This window comes from Lynx rufus, unplaced genomic scaffold (assembly GCF_022079265.1).
Source record: "Lynx rufus isolate CCGP_SWC_20201006 ecotype Redwood Valley unplaced genomic scaffold, mLynRuf1.p SCAF_15, whole genome shotgun sequence".
NCBI classification, from domain to species: domain Eukaryota; kingdom Metazoa; phylum Chordata; class Mammalia; order Carnivora; family Felidae; genus Lynx; species Lynx rufus.
The window spans coordinates 52495780-52509111 of NW_025814829.1; the positions used below are offsets into that span (position 1 = coordinate 52495780).

At 41.5% G+C, this 13332-nt stretch overlaps 1 protein-coding gene across 5 annotated transcripts in view; it reads right to left on the bottom strand.

Moving 5' to 3' along the window:
* Positions 1-13332, bottom strand: part of XCL2 (X-C motif chemokine ligand 2) — an 88146-nt gene that overhangs the window by 20147 nt on the left and 54667 nt on the right. The window contains exon 1 of one of the 5 annotated variants that reach the window (XM_047077051.1): positions 10-48. The exons of the other annotated variants lie outside the window; for them this stretch is intronic. The gene's annotated coding sequence lies outside the window, so the exon portion shown is untranslated. Of the gene's footprint in view, positions 1-9; positions 49-13332 lie in introns of those variants that run through there. 5 annotated transcript variants of the gene reach the window in all.

Sequence of the window (13332 nt, forward strand, 5' to 3'; positions counted from 1 at the left end):
GAGGGGCACCTGGGTGGCTCGGTTGATTGGGCGTCCGACTTCAGCTCAGGTCATGATCTTGCGGTTGGCGAGTTCAAGCCCCGCGTCAGGCTCTGTGCTGACAGCTCGGAGCCTGGAGCCTGCTTCGGATTCTGTGTCTCCCTCTCTCTCTGCCCCTCCTCTGCTCATGCTCTGTCCTCTCTGTCTCAAAAATAAATAAAAAAACATTAAAAAAATGTTTTAAATAAAAGAAAGATCACTGTGACTATTATTTTCTTTAAAATATGCTCCCAGTATAACATCTCTTAAATTGTACTTAGCTTCTTTCCCTAAATTCAAATCGTTTTGTTATATTTTTTCTGATTAAAAAAAAAACAGTATAATTGTTGTAAAAAAAAAATCAGACACTACAGAAAAGTAAAAAAAAAAAAAAAAAAAAAGAAAAGAAAAAGAAAGAAAGAAAAAAAAGAAAAATTCACCCAAATCCCACTGCCCAGAGATGGCAATTTAGCCACTATCCATGGACCTTCCTCCAGACAGCTCTCTAGGTAAATACCTGTGTATATTATATCCTTTCACTACCTTTCTACAGCATTCGATGGCTGGAGATTCATTGTACACTTGCAGTGCATAAGGCTCTGTGCTAAGCTCTTGAGGGCATTAGCCCATTTAATTCCTATCACAATATAATACATTGAGTAGAGTCATTATTTACATATTATAGATGAAAAATTAAGGCTAGGAGAGGTTAAGGAATTCACTCACAATTACAAAGCTGAGTGATAATAGAGTGAAGATTCGAACTCAGGCCTTCCAGATTCCAAAGCCAGCTCTTTTCTTTTGTAATATTTTTTAATGTTTATTTGTTTTTGAGAGCGAGAGACAGAGCATGAGCGGGGGAGGGGCAGAGAGAGAGGAAGACCCAGAATCCAAAGCTGGCTCCAGGCTCCAAGCTGTCAGCACAGAGCCCGATGCAGGGCTCGAACCCACAAAACCAATGCCCTGTTAGATGTCTTCTGATGCACTACGACTCCCCTGCTGCTAGCCCCTGGCTTCTTTCTTTCTTTTTTTTTTTTAACTCTAGACTACCCAGCAAGGAGAATATACATGTTTTTGAACTTTTCATACTTTTTCTGTGTATCTCTTCGTCGTAAGTTCCCCCCAGGAAATTTGCACAAGATGGTGTCTTACTTTCACACACACTGCTTTCTCAAGAAGATGTGCAAAAGTTGAATCGGTAAACATGAAGTTGGCTGGCAAATTAGTGCCACATAAGATAACTCTCAGTGGTCATTCCTTGTCCACTGGTCTACAAAGCCAAATTCATTACCTGGACAGCCAGTTCATGGGTATGGATGTATGATGTATGAAACTGCAGCTTAAAGTCAAAAATGGGATCTGACTTACACCCCCCACCAACAAGGCATGAAGGTACCTGTTGTCCCAGATCTACCAACGGTGGGTTTCGTCAATCACTTCAGCCATTGCAAATTTATAGGTGAAAGGTTGAAGATTCTATCTTATTTTTGTTCAGTCGCTTTGACTACTAGCGAGGTTGATAATCTTTTACGAGTTGCCTCTTCAAATGTTTGTCCATTTCCACGGGGATGTTTGTATCTTTCTTTTTCATTGGCGAAAGTGCTTTGCCATATTTATTACAACTATTTTTCTACTAAATCGCCTGACTGTTGCAATGCTAGTAACACACACAAAGTGAGGATCCGAGCTACGTACATATTTATGCCATTCTAATTTCCAACAGGAGCCACAGATACTCCCCGCAAACCTCAAGAATATGTTTTCTAACAGAAAAGCTCAGCTTAAAAATACAGATAAAACATTTTAGTTCTCTTATCTTGTCTAAGATCTAGACCAGGAGTTTCTATGATGGGAAAGTATCTTGTAGTTCTGATATTTCTCTGGGGACGCTCACCAAATCAATCATCTACACAACTCTACTTATCACTTCAGCTACACGTTTCTGACTTATTAAATAAGTGACATGTCACAAAGAAACACCACTGAAGAGGGAATAAAAGAAACCCTATGACATGAATATCAGGAAAGGTTCTACCACAAACTAGCTTTGAAGTATCAGCCAACCATTTGGGCCTTTCAGTGACTCAGTGCTCCGACATTTACATCCATCAACCTCACGGAAATACGGTGGAAACTGGTAATATTATGTCAACAAAATACTCAGATAACATACAAATGACAAGTCTACTTTGTAACCATGATCTTTCACTTTTGCCATGTAAATTAGACCACAGTCTATCAGACAAGAATGCGATTAGAAAAATGACATTAAGAAAGTTAGGTAGTTTGTGGATACATTTTTATCTTTAAGTTCAAGGTAATTAAAAAGAGAGAGAGAGAGAGAGAGAGAGAGAGAAGCATCTAATACGAATTGAGGAAGTAACCTATGTGCACTCCCAGGAGTTTCTAAGCAGTTTGACAGGTGCTGCCAGTGAGTAATATGAAAATAAGTCAATAATATACTCTGATTTTTGAGTTTCCACCAAAAGCTGACCTGACCCAAAGAAATTCTCCCATCGTTCTGGCATAATACCTAAAATCTCTCCATTAAAATCACTCACTCATAAAATTATTTATTGAAGACAGTTCTTACTACGTGTAAGATACTGTCTTAGAAACAGGAGAAAAGAAAAAAATAAGTCATGACTCATCTTCTGGTGGACGATCTACATCTGTATCTATCTATCTATCTATCTATCTATCTGTTTATCTATCTATCTATCATCTATCGATCATAATGCATTGCAACGTGACAAGTGCTATAGTAGCCTGATCAATTACTTGAAATGTAACATTGGATGTCCGGGAGCCTCAAATACTCCTGGGATGAATAAGGCATATAGCCCCACTCTCAGGTATTAACTTTGGACTATGGTTAATACATTACATGATAGACTATCACCCTTTGAAGCAGAGAAGGTCCCTAAGGGAGTACACAAAGAAGCTAAGTTCTGAAGAACAACAAGACAGGTAGATCCATAAGGATTTCTCAAAATAATTCATACCAAACACTAGTTTTGTAAATTATTCTGTGAAAAAAACAAGAAGGGAGTTCGTTTCTAATAACCTTGGGAAATTTTGTACATCATGAAATCACGTGCATATCACCATATTAAAAGCTCTGAGAAGTGCCGTGGTAAAACTTGGCTATCCCAGCATTTCCTAAACACTTTTAAGTTACAGAACCCTTTTTCACGGGAGCCTTAAACCTACTGCAGATGCATTTCAGGAACACCAATCTAGAGGTGCCTGGCTGGCTCAGTCAGTGGAGTGTGCAACTCTTGATCTGAGGGCCATGAGTTTGAGCCCCACATTGGGTGTAGAGATTACTTAAAAAAATAAAATCTTTAAAAAAAAAAAAAAGAAAGAAAGAAAGAAACCAATCTACAGCATGGATTCTGTCTAGGGAGGTATGGTGTAGGCATGGTGTAGGATGATAGGGGTAGGTGCTAACCATGGCAGGGTCCAAGCTAGAGCCTGTCCTAGAGCAAGAAGGGTTGGAGATAGTTTGTTGGTGAATTCAACACCGATGGAGACAGAGAAGCTGGTGCTGGGTAGAAATCCAGTTGGATGATACATTTTTCAGTTGAATTCTCCAACCTGTGGACAAATCTTGTGTCTGGTCATTTCCTCCCTGATTACTACTCTGCTTCTGCTTATTTACCAATAAAATTGTACATCTTTTTTTCACAGTTTAGAAAAAAAACATGTCTTATTCAGTAACCACTTAATACAATAACCGAGGCCAGGTAGTTCCAGAAATCCCTAATAAGGAATGGCTTAACTTTTCTTTGATAGGTTATTTTTTTTTTACATAAGATATTGTGTAAGGATAATTTTTTACCCTCCAAAATACAAGAATTACATGGAAAAAAATAGCTATTTCCTGCCATGGACTTTGAGTCATGATAGTCAAACCCATAAAATTATGGAGGATGGTCAAACCCCCATGCTGGGGGGTGTTTTCATTAGTGAATTCTAATGAACTATGCTAGACAGATATTATCTATAACTGATATATATTATTAATAATAAGTTTGTTTCAACAGCATACATCAGGGGTCAGCACAACACGCTTAGCTCATGTTTTGTAAATGAAGTTTTACTGGAACACATCGATGCCCATTTGCTTGTGTATCGTTGATGTCTGTTTGCACACTACAACAACAGAGTCGCTGAGTCACATGGTCTTCAAAGCCTAAGATATTTGCTGCCTGACTCTTTATAGAAAAAGCTTGAATCCCCGACTTGTATGCATTATTAGAGCCAATTATGTTCAATAGAATTCAACTACATAAAACATGCGGCAGGGGGGTGGGGGCAGTTGAGGCGTAAAGAAATACACCAAAACATTTATGAGAATTCCCCCAGGAAGTTACCGATCTCATGGTCAGGCTGACAGGGTAAGGAAGAAACCCAGTAAGACCTAGCTTCTGACATTTCAAGCTCCTGTGTCATTTATAGGTATTCTATTTATTCTTTGTTAGTGAAAGTATGTGCAATGGACAGGCAGGCATATTCTCATTCAGTGGGTTCATATTCACCCTTGTGTCTCGATAAAAGGGACACCAAAAATCTCAAAGAAATTTCTAAATGGCTTGTGGTTATCAACAGGTTAAAAACCATTGCTCTGCACTGCATAGGCAGGTATCACTTAGGGTCAGGAGTCCACAGGCTCAAGGTGACAGAGGAAATGTGGCACATTGACCACCACACAGAAGTTGCTGAAACACAGTCTCCATTACATTGTTCATTGTTCCCAGGTCAGTGGGGAATCTCACCAGAACACGCCATAGAGTCAAAATAACCAACCATCCAGGGAAGGTTAGGCTGGGAAGAAGAAAGGCGCCTAGTCTCTATGATGTCACGTTAGTCACTTTGCCAGGAAATTAAAATCCGTAAGCAAAGGTGTAGGGTTTTTTGGTTTGGGTTTATCAGAAGGCTGTCATTTTGGTCACGAAATCTGCCATCAACGTAAAATCCTCGGTGGTGCAGAATTGAAAGCATTTATGGATCTCCTCAATCGGATGTTAAGCAGACTCAGTTGGCCTGGAAAGAAACACGCACTGGCCAGGACCTGAGGCCCAACCTCCATGGCCAGCAGCCCTCAGAAGGAGCCTCTCCCTGAGAAACCACTGCCCTGGGAACCATGAGCTCTAAAACCAGGTCAGTGGGTCTTTTCCGTATCCCAGCTCAGCCACTACGAGGGGTTTCTCACAAGGGAGAATCAAAATTCTCCCCGCTTCACAGGCATCGGGATTAGAACCAGAACATGCAACATGTCTGGATCATAAAAGGGACTCCATAAATGGCAACGATTATGATCAAGAGGCAAACACTGAAATCATCACAAAGACTCTGAGACCGGAGCCAAGTCTTCCAGAGAAGCTGGTGACAAGGAAGAGACGTGTGGTTTTCATCAGAGGTTGTGACTTTATTTCGATGAATAATAATGACTGATTTTTTTGGCGTCTGCCAAACCTATGATTCTCTGCTGCCCTGTACCTGGTCTCCTCCCCGTATCTGACATATCAAAACGAAGATATGGGCATGCCACCAGATACCTTTGACCTCCAGCTGGAAGACATTTTCATCTGATCCCAAAGGATCAGTCACAAATGCAAGACCTCCTTATGGTGGAATAATGAGTGCCATGGATTCCCTAATTGTCTAACCAAAAGGATCTTTTCTTTTCATCTCTAGTGAAAATTTCTTCAATTCTGTTTTTGATAGGACAGAGTGAAAAAACAAAATTGACTCCCTGATGACAGAGGCTCAATCACTTTATAGAGTGTTAACGCCACGACCAGTAAACATCTGTCATGCAGAACCCAGGCGGATTCTGAGAGTTGCGTGTGTTACCTTAGGAGGTACAATACTCGATTGAATCTGAAGGGGTCCCCAGAGTTGGCTGGAGAATCAAATTGATCAAATACTGTCTCATCAGAGGCCTACCCTTGGGTGTCTCGGTCAGTTAAGCATCTGACTCTTGACCTCAGCTCAAGTCTTGATCTCAGGTTTGTGAGTTCAAGCCCTGCATTGGGCTCCACACTCGGTGTGAAGGCTACTTGAAAAATCATCATCATCATCATCATCATCATCATCATCTTGCTGGTCCACCATCTCTTTTACAAATGTGAAAACAAATTACAGTGATGAAACCAAGGCCTACTCTGTCACATCCTTAGCAGGGCTTAGTGGAAGTTAGAGCAAAGGTCTAAAACTACAATACAACGGGGGAAACCCACGTTGATTAGAGCACATCTACTCCTTGATGGACACTCTGTAAATGACATGACTTGAGTGGAGAGAGATCGAGTGCAAGCGGGGGAGGGACAGAGAGAGAGGGAGGGAGGCACAGAATCCCAAGCAGGCTCCAGGCTCTGAGCTGTCAGCACAGACCCCGACGAGGGGCTTGTACCCAAGAACTGTGAGATCATGACCTGAGCTGAAGTCAGATGTTTATCCTCCTGAGCCACCCAGGCGCCCCTGGGAGATTTTTTTAATGCTTATATTTTTATTTCCTGTTGGAATAGCCACGTTCATGAATTTCTGGGTTTACTGTCAAAGCCAAAGATGGAATCATTATCCCACTGATAGCATCAGTTGATAATCCTAACATTAAAAAAAAAAAAAAAACCTTTAGATGTTTTTCCAGCATCTGGAGTTTTCTCAGCCAAAACAAATTTGCTAGTGGTAATTACATTTGCATAACCAGCATGGAAGGCATTGCATAAATATGTAAACTTTGCTTATTTTGTGCTTAAAATGCTAGTGTGAGGAAATGCTAATCCTATTAATGAACAGTTCCTAGAAGTGAATGTATTGAGAGCAGTTTAAAAGTGACAGGTGTGGGGCGCCTGGGTGGCGCAGTCGGTTAAGCGTCCGACTTCAGCTCAGGTCACAATCTCGCGGTCCGGGAGTTCGAGCCCCGCGTCAGGCTCTGGGCTGATGGCTCAGAGCCTGGAGCCTGTTTCCGATTCTGTGTCTCCCTCTCTCTCTGCCCCTCCCCCATTCATGCTCTATCTCTCTCTGTCCCAAAAATAAATAAACGTTGAAAAAAAAAAACTAAAAATATTAAATAAATAAATAAAAATAAATAAATAAATAAATAAAAGTGACAGGTGTACTTTAGGCATTTCTGGCAGGAGCCTCCCCATCCCAAAAAGGGCACATACAGAAATTCAAGGAAGAAAATGTCAAAATGGAGAAAACACTTTTTTCCCTTTCAGTGGGGAGAAGAGAGTGCATTCGTTATTCAGCTGTTATGCCTATAATGGAGTTAGTTGTTAAAAATATTAAGGTGGATTTTCCCCCCCTTTGCACATTGGTGTCTGTCATGGGCATTTGTCGTAATAGTGGCAATATGGCTTCCTATGTCTATGGAAGTTCTCATATCTCAGTCCTGTTTCCTCAAGGGAGAACGCAGATTTCTACTTCTAACCCATCATTGGCATAAAGTGAACCAATCAACCTAGGTCTACGAGTTCAGATTTGGACGAGATCAGTAGGGAGGGAGGAGGCCCATCACTGTAAATTTGTTTTCCCATCTGTAAAAAGATGGTGGGTTGGCCAGATTATATTTTAAGGCCTATTCTAGTCCCCATATCCATCGGCGTTTTCCCCCTTATATTATTGGTCACACTGGGCCACTACCAGCGTCAAGTAGCTAGGTCTGAGTTAAACGGAACAGGGCTTCTGTTTCTAGTTCTGAGAGGAAAGAATCAAATTACAAGAGTGTTAGTTTCTATTTATGTATGCAGTTAATAAATATTTATTGAGGGGCTGGCGCTTCAACAGTGAAACAGAGCCTCAGCTCTTACCGGCATTAGATTCTAGCAGAGCGAGAAGAACAACACACAGAATGTGCAAAAATGTGTCAAGTGGTGATGATACAGAGCCATGAGTTAAAATAAAGCAGGTGGCAAGAGATTTTGGAAATAGGGTGGAGGTGCTGTTTTATATGGAGCAAGCGTTTCTAGAAATTCTACTTCTACAGCGAACCCATGTCTCACTAACGAGAACAGGTATAGAGACTTCTAACGATATTTTAGTGTAAACATGTAACTTCTATGGGTCCACCTTGGTTCGAAGACTCACTGATTCTTTCTTTTGTTTGGATGTCGTACTAACATTTATTCTTCTCAAATCATAGAGCTTCTACTACTAAAAAATAAAACTTGGCTTTCCGTCTACAGAGATCATTCTTTCCATGCGAGTTCTTCGTTGCAAACAACAGAACATGTTTTAGTCAGGAATAATTCCCAAATTACACTGTGGGACTGCCTACAGGTGGGTCCTCATGGCACTGGTCAGAGGCACGAGTTTGAATCTTGGATAATGCACGGGTCACACTCTCTAGGCCACCTGCTGTAGCAACTTCTGAAAAGTCAATGACTGCGCTAATCAAGACAATGTGGTATTAGTAAAAGAATAGATCATTATATCAGTGGGACGAACTAAAGTGCCCAGCAATAGATCCACACAAATAGAGCCAACTGATCTTTGACAAGGGAGCGTAAAATTCATCAGAGCAAGTATAACCTTTCCCATTAAGATGGGTCCATTGAAGTTACATTAGACCAGATATCGTTGGAAAAATTCTCTATATCTGTTCTAGTAGTTAGGGATGGCTGCATTGTGGAAACGGTATTTACAGAAACAAAGATGAAGTAATATGGACTATTTATTTCTGTTTTTTATGAGCCATTTGATGACTATTGACTCTAGAAAATTGTTTGGAAAACAGAAAAGAGAAGTTAAAATCATCTAAAATTCTACTATCCAGAGATAACCATTCCCAGTACTTCTGTGCCAGTCTTTCCAGAATAGTTGCTAGGCACATAGGTACAGATAGATGACAAAAATGAAAATATACTCTATATACGGGCCCTTAGGCTCTTTTTCTTTTCACCTAAAATACTCATGACATATTCCAAGTCCACAAATATAGAAGTCGTATCAATTTTAATGACCGTCGAGGATCTCTGATGCAGGTAACAAAACTCATTTCACTAATCTCATCGTGATGGGCATTCAGAACACTTGAATGGGAGAGGGCGACTTTTTTTAAAATTTTTTTTAATGTCTACTTATTTCTGAGACAGAGAGCCAGAGCGTGAGCGGGGGAGGGGCAGAGAGAGAGGGAGACACAGAATCCCAAGCAGGCTGCAGGCTCCGTGCTGTCAGCCCAGAGCCCGATTCGGGGCTCGAACTCACAAACCGTGAGATCATGACCTGAGCCACCCAGGCGCCCCGGGGAGAGGGCGATTTTTACCAAGACTGCAGGAAACATCTTTTCCCATAGATCCCGGTGCAGTTGTCCAATCATTTCTCGAGACAGAGTCCAAGAAGTGCAGCTCCTGGGTTAAATCAGTGATGCCCATGTGTTTCTTGTTTTCACCCACATCTGGGGAGGAGAACCATTATACCCCCCAGAATCCACCTCAACCGAAAAGGAGTGAAACAACATCTGGGATTGTTTTTTATAAAGTAGCACAAAAACCACAGGCGGAAAGGTCTACTGACAGCGAGAGGACCACTGCTGAAGCCTGCTTCCTCACCTAAGAGAGCAGCAGCGAGGAGGCAAATCACACCACAGCTATTACCAGTTTCCTCCCCCTCACTCCGCCCCCCCCCCCGCCCCCAGGCGCACACACGCATGCGTGCTGCCCCCAGTCTAATCCACAGCGGGTCTATGTGGTTTATTGAAAGTAACCAAAACTGCAGTGAAATTTCGTCACCAGCGGCGATGAATACTTTCAAAACCATTCCTCCCTAGACTCAGACCACCATGAGACATTCCCCAGAGGCTAAACTTAGTCACATGAAGCAAACTTTCTCCAGTCACTCTTTGCTGTCCCTAATGTCGGGTAACCCAGAACTGCTTTCCTTGGTTTATCGTCTCCCTCCACATTTCCATAAATGCTGATGTTAGACCACCCAGGCAGAAGTTAAAACAAGTTGGTTTGGTGAAATGTTTTGCTTTACACAAGGACAAAGGCCAGGGGTGGGGGTGGGGTGCCTGGGTGGCTCCGTCGATTAAGCATCCGACTTCCGCTCAGGTCATGATCCTGCAGTTCCTGAGTTCGAGCCCCACGTTGGGCTCCATGCTGACAACTCAGAGCCTGGAACCTGCTTTGGATTCTCTCTCTCTCTCTCTCTCTCTCCCTCCCTCCCTCAAAAATAAAAGAAACATTAGAAGGACAAAGGGTGAAAGAACAGGAAGATGCAATCTCATTTGCCTTTCACTATAAACACTTTCGCTCTTTACATTTAAATCCTCAGATGAAAGTAGCAGACTGAAAACAAAAGAAAATATTTCTGGGGCGCCTGGGTGGCTCAGTCGGTTAAGCGTCTGACTTCGGCTCGGGTCACGATCTCACTGTTCATGAGTTCGAGCCCCATGTCGGGCTCTGTGCTGATAGCTCGGAGTCTAGGCTTTGGCTTCTCTCTCTCTCTCTCTCTTTCTCTCTGTCACTCTCTCAGAAATAATAAATGAATAAACTTTATAAAAAAAAAAAGAAAGAAAGAAAATATTTCCCGGGGCCCCTCGGTGGCTCAGGCAGTTAAGCATCCGATTCCTGATTTCGGCTCAGGTTATAATCTCACCGTTGGTGAGTTCTAGCCCCCTGTGCTGGAAACACGGAGCTCTATGCTCACAGCACAGAGCCTGTTTGGGATTCTTTCTCTCTCTGTGTCCCTTCCCTGCTCATATGCATTCTCTCTAAATAAATAAATAAATAAATAAATAAATAAATAAATAATACTTCCCTAATTTTCACTCTTCAACGACAAAAATTGGTACAGCAAGGGCAGCGCACATAGAATGACGATGGAACGTTAAAGGACAGAATTTCCATTCCGAAGTTCCCTGAAAACTAAAACCAAAAATTTTCATTTGAACATATGCTAGAGTCTTGTGACAAGAAAATTTCTACACACAGGTTTATGCTCGAGAAGATATTTAGTGCTGTGATTGTACATGGTTACAGATGCACAATCACGGAGCTCGAGCGTGAACTTCAGCCAGTTGCTTAATGCACTTAACCTCTCGGTGCTTCCGTTTTTCTATATAGAAAAAAAAGAAGCGATAATACTAATTACCGTACGGACCTGATGCAAGAACTGAGTTAGCACGTGCCAACTATGTAGAACTGTTTCCAGCATGTATCAAGCACTCAACATACATTAGTGAGTGTTATTAATATAGTGTTAATATCATGCAAAATCTTATGTACTTGACAGTGAAAATTCCTAACAGAACATTTTAGAGTCAGGTTCTATGAAGATGGTTACCTATTTAATTCAGTAACAAGAGAAGAAAATATTTGCTTTTGCTTTTGCTGAACTAATACACGAATGGGATTTTTTCCTGATTTACCTGGATACTTAGCCTTCCTTCCCCTCCACCCCCCCCCCCAGATTTTTCATGTGAACGCGAAACGCTCACCAGGCACACTCTTCCTACATGACTTGTTGCTCTTTGAAGATGGGGAGTTGAGTGAATTGTGGGGCAGGCACCTGATCTGCTTCTCTGCAGAGCATGCTTCTGTATCAAGATTGGACCGAATTCTTCTGAAGTCTCCTGAAACCAGGGTGCCGCATAAAATTCAGGATTCCCAGTCACGTTTGAATTTTAAATAAACAACACATATTTTTAGTATAAGTATATACTAACTATTGCCTGGAACATACTTGTACTAAAAGTCATCTGTTGTTCATCTGAAATTCAAATTTAACTGGACCGTCCGTAATTTTATTTGCTTTGTCGGGCAGCCCTACATGCAACTCTGAGACCATGAGGCTTTTTTTTCTTTTCTTTTTAAAGGTGTCTTATTTATTTTTATTTATCTATCGATTCATTTATTTATTATTATTTTTATTTAAATCCAAGTTAGTTCACATATAGTGTAATAATGATTTCAGGAAGAGAATTTAGTGATTCATCACTTACATATAACACCCAGTGCTCATCCCAACAAGTGCCCTCCTTCATGCCCATCACCCAGTTAGCCCATCCCTCCATCCAACACCCTACCAGCAACCCTCAGTTTGTCCTCTGTATTTAAGAGTCTCTTATGGTTTGCCTCCCTCTCTGTTTTTATCTTATTTTTCCTTCCCTTCCCCTATGGCCATCTGTTGTGTTTCTCAAATTCCACATATGAGTAAAATCATATGATATCTGTCTTTCTCTGACTGACTTACTTTACTTAGCATAATACCCTCTAGCTCCATCCACATTGTTGCAAATGGCAACATTTCATTCTTTTTGATCGTCAATTCCATTGTGTATGTGTGTGTGTGTGTGTGTGTGTGTGTGTGTGTGTGTATATATATATATATATATACATACCACATCTTTTTTAAATTTTTTTTTTCAACGTTTATTTATTTTTGGGACAGAGAGAGACAGAGCATGAACGGGCGAGGGGCAGAGAGAGAGGGAGACACAGAATCGGAAACAGGCTCCAGGCTCTGAGCCATCAGCCCAGAGCCCGACGCGGGGCTCGAACTCCCGAACCGCGAGATCGTGACCTGGCTGAAGTCGGACGCTTAACCGACTGCGCCACCCAGGCGCCCCTACCACATCTTTTTTATACATTCATCAGTCAATGGACACTTGGGCTCTTTCCATACTTTGGCTATTGTTGATAGCACTGCTATAAACATTGGGGTGCATGTGCCCCTTCAAATCAACATTTTGGTATCCTTTGGATAAATACTTAGGAGTGCAATTGCTAGGTTGTAGGGTAGCTCTATTTTTAATTTTTCGAGGAACCTCCATACTGTTTTCCAAAGTGGCTTCACCAGTTTGCATTGCCACCAGCACTGCAAAAGCGTTCCCCTTTCTCCACATCCTCGCCAACATATGTTGTTTCCTGAGTTGTTCATTTTAGCCATTCTGACGGGTGTGACATGGTATCTCATTGTGGTTTTGATTTGTGTTTCCCTGATGATGAGTGATGTTAAGCATCTTTTCATGTGTCTGTTATCCATCTGGATGCTTTGGAAAAGTGTCTATTCATGTTTTTTGCCCATTTCTTTTTTTGGGTTTTGAATTTCATAAGTTCTTTATAGATTTTGGATTCTGACTCTTTATCCAATATGTCATTTGCAAAAATCTTCTCCCATTCCCTCGGTTGCCTTTTAGTTTTCTTGATTGTTTCCTTCATTAAGCAGAAGTTTTCTATCTCAAAGAGGTCCCAATCGTTCATTTTGGCTTTTATTTCCCTTGCCTCCAGAGACATGTCAAGTAAGAAGTTGCTGTGGCCGAGGTCAAAGAGGTTGCCGTTTTCTCCTGCAGGATTTTGA